Source organism: Pangasianodon hypophthalmus, chromosome 30 (assembly GCF_027358585.1).
Source record: "Pangasianodon hypophthalmus isolate fPanHyp1 chromosome 30, fPanHyp1.pri, whole genome shotgun sequence".
NCBI classification, from domain to species: Eukaryota; Metazoa; Chordata; class Actinopteri; order Siluriformes; family Pangasiidae; genus Pangasianodon; species Pangasianodon hypophthalmus.
This window is the reverse complement of record NC_069739.1, coordinates 11,884,256-11,888,163: the sequence shown is the minus strand read 5'-3', so window position 1 is coordinate 11,888,163 and position 3,908 is coordinate 11,884,256.

Genomic DNA, 3,908 nt, shown 5'->3' with positions numbered 1-3,908 from the left:
AATCCTAAAACCATGGAGCAGAAGAGGTTCGAACTTTAGTGATAAATGTGCTGTTTTACTTCAGTTTAAATGGAATAACTTCAAAGTACTGTGAATTTTGGTCAAGTAGAAACTGCGGTCTTGCGGAATCACATGAACTTAGGTGACTTTTTGTTTTGCAAAGAACAAAGCTCCTAAATAAAATTTCATAACAATATCCACTGTCTGAAAGATTACTTGTACGAAAACAAATAAGAATGAATAATTGCACTATCCGGCGTCACCCAGACGAGTTCCCTTTTCTGGGTTTCTTTTCATCTCAGAGAGTTTTCCCTCACTCCACTGTCATCTCTGAGTTGCTCATTAGGGACCTAAATCTACATCCAAATTTCTGTAAAGCTGATTTGTGACAATATCTGTTGTTAGAAGTGATATATGGATAAATGTGAAGTGAACAGAATGGACTCCAGTGGCAGGGCATTTAGAACAGGACATAGCATTAAACCGTCTCATGGGCCGTTTCGGTTGGCCAGGCTTCATAGCAATGTAGGCAGCTGGTGTGCAGCAGGGGCGAATGTCAGTTAGTGAATCCTTTACCCACCCCAAAAGCACCATTGTGCCCCCTTCCATTAACGGAGGACCCCTTTGAAGGAATGGACCTTGTCAGGCCATTAGAACAGAGTGCAAGAGGGTAGCATTTTGTTATTTCTGGTAGATTACACAGCACGATACCCAGAAGCAGTGCTGCTCCACAACCTCTCTGCACACAGTATTACGGAGGCGTTCTTCAGAGTGATCTCCCAAGTCTGAGTCTTGGAAGAGATTCTGACAGACCAAGGCACTTCCTTTATGTCACAAACACACTCGGTGAACTTTATGAAATTTTAGGGATTAAACTGATTCACACTGGTGTTTACCATTGGCAAAAAGATGGGCTGGTTGGATAATTTAATCAAAGACATAAAAAGATAATATCTAATTTGATGAATAAGTGGCTTGAACACCTTTGCAGTGGGAGAGGTCCTGCAAGCCTCCAGAAGGTTCTCCCGGTTTCAGTTACTGTGTGGGCAAAGCCCCGAGGTGTCTTTAGTGTTATCTGGGAAAACGGGGAGGGAACTTTACAAAGTAAGACTGAAATTCAATACAAAACTTCACACAATGGGCCAACTAACACAGGAATATATATTCCTCTTGATGTGTGTTTGTCCCTGGCTCTCATAGACAAACTAATCTCACTAATCTCATAGAACACCACATCGAGACTCCCCTGGGGGTGGTTGTACATAGCCACTCCAAACGTTTACCCAAACACAAAAAGAAGCATTTCGGGACAAGCTCTGGTCTATACTCGACATGGGGGTAGTTGAGGGGTCCCACAGAGACTCGTCCTTGTGCCCAAGGTGGACAGGGCGTCCAGTTCTGTGTGTACTTTAGAAAGTCAATATGGTTTCTAAGTTTGATACATATCCAATGACAGGCATTCATAGCGATGCATGCAGCTGGTGTATGCAACGCATTGATGAACTGCTCGATCACTGGATTTAATTTTTCTATATTTTTATGAATACTGATTTAGCCTGCCAAGAGATGTGCTGAAAAGCGTACAGAGAAAAATAAATAAAACACCAGCATTGGTCTCTCGGAAGCCTGTCTCCAGTTCCTCATTCCTATCATTGACTACCAGGGTTTTCCCTCCACATCCCACTTTATCTTGGTGAATACTGATGTGTGAATGCATGAGCATCTGTCTTTAAAAAAAACAGGCTCAGACGTAAAGTTGAAAATGGAGGGTTAGGGTTACTGCTGATTATTAAGTAGTACTCAGATGGCATTTTGGCCAAGTGGTTTCACTAAAAGTAAAGCTTACCTTGAATACAATTTCCTGCATCTCATTGTGTCTGGACTGCATTCTGCTCAACTCCATAGTTTTTCGCTCATTGTCCTAAACACAGCCATGGAGCAAAAGAGATTTAAACTTGAGTGCTTAATGTTCACATCTAAATTGCACCAGTTCTATTCAATAAAAAATAGCGTTTTGTAGTAGAAATACAATTATTTTATTTTGTTCAAGTACCTATTGCCTGTGATGGTTCTCAGCACATTATTTCTAAAGGAATTGTTTATTGCAAGTATTTTCTCACTTACCTTTGTTATCTCGCAAAACGTTCTCCGGGCAGCGGCCTGCTGTTGTTCCAGCTGAAGCACTGATTGTCGCAGTGTGTTCACGTCTGCCATTAGTTCAAAGTTCCTGTTCTGCAGCTGATCATTGGACTCCACCTCTTGCTCGTATTTCATCTCAGCTTCAGCCACAGTGGCCTGGAGGTTCAACAACCAAAGCTTGTAGGATTTATTTACTTCTACACACATTTAGACACTTTTGAGGACTCAAATCATCGTTCAGAAAAGCTTAAAAATTTGTGGACAGAGGAAAAACTGTCCTCAAAAAAGGTGACTAACCCAGAATGCACACACACACACACACACACTTCACAATATAAATTGTGATTTCATGAGAAGAAAAGCTTACCTTTAATAAGTCAATTTTCTGATTTAAAATTATCTCCATCGAATTGTACTCAGAGTACATGTATTGGTGAACACTCTGTGATATCTCATAGTCCTAAAACACATCCATGAAGCAAAAGAGGTTTAAATTTTGGTGCTTAATAAAAACAAATAGCATCTTATACTAGAAATACAAATTTTATTTTGTTAAAGTACCTACAATCTGTGGTCTAACTCATCATGCACCATGAACAGCACAAGTCCTCACACTATTTCTAAAGGAACTGCTTAATTCAAAGATTTTCTCACTTACCTTTATCATCTCGTTATGCCTTCTCTGGGTCTCAGAGAGCTCTTCTTCCAGCCGCTGCACTGAGCCTTGCAGTATGTTCATCTGGGACATCAGGTCAGAGTTGTCGTTCTCCAACTGAGCGTTGGACTCCATCGCCTGCTCATATTTCCTCTCAGTTTCAGCCAGAGAGACCTGGAAGTTCAACAACCAAAGCTTGTTGGCTTTTACACACACACATTCAGATACTTTTGAGGACTCGACTCATCAATAATCAAAACAGCCTGAAATGTTTTCAGGGCAAAAGAAGAAATGTCCCCAAAACGTCACTAAACAAGAATGAATTCAGACACACACACACATTAGCAGTTGTGGTTACATGAAAATTAAAACTTACCTTTAGTGATTTCTCATTGTCTGACATACAATCGTTCTGTGCCTTCAGAATACTGTGAGCCTCCCGTTCTCGCTCACACACCTAAAACATAGCCATGCAGCAGAAGAGGTTTAAACTTTAGTGTTTAATGTTCACATTACAATGACCCTCTTTAGTTCCACTTTTTATAAATACATATTAAATAGATGCTGTCATGCAATTAAACCTGAAATATTTGGTTTTTGTTTTTACGATGGTCTGATTTTTCATTCATTATCAAATTTACACATCAGGCAGAGATTCCAATAAATAAATACAGGTTAGCCGTAGCATTTTTACAGTTTTGAGCCCTTGCTTGCTAGAGTGATACTAGATACATTGGCTCATATAAATGAACAGACAAATTACTCAAAGGCTACAGAGAGAACAGGTGAGTACAATCAGGATATATTCCAATTACGTGGGCATAGAAAAGGGCAGAGATGAGACGAGAATCACAACAAAAGGCACATGTCAATATATACCAGTCACATGGAGGAAGATCAAAATATATACAGAGTACAACTCATTATGCAGCACAAACATCACGAGTCCTCATACACAGTTAGCAGGCCTGGTTTGAATATTTGCTTCTAATTATTTATTTACATTTTTACTTTCATTTAATTAGTATTTACATTTCTGCCCCACAACTGACATACAGTGTTCTATAGCAGTAATGACTTAGTGAGAGGAAAAAACTTACTTTTAGTAACTCAT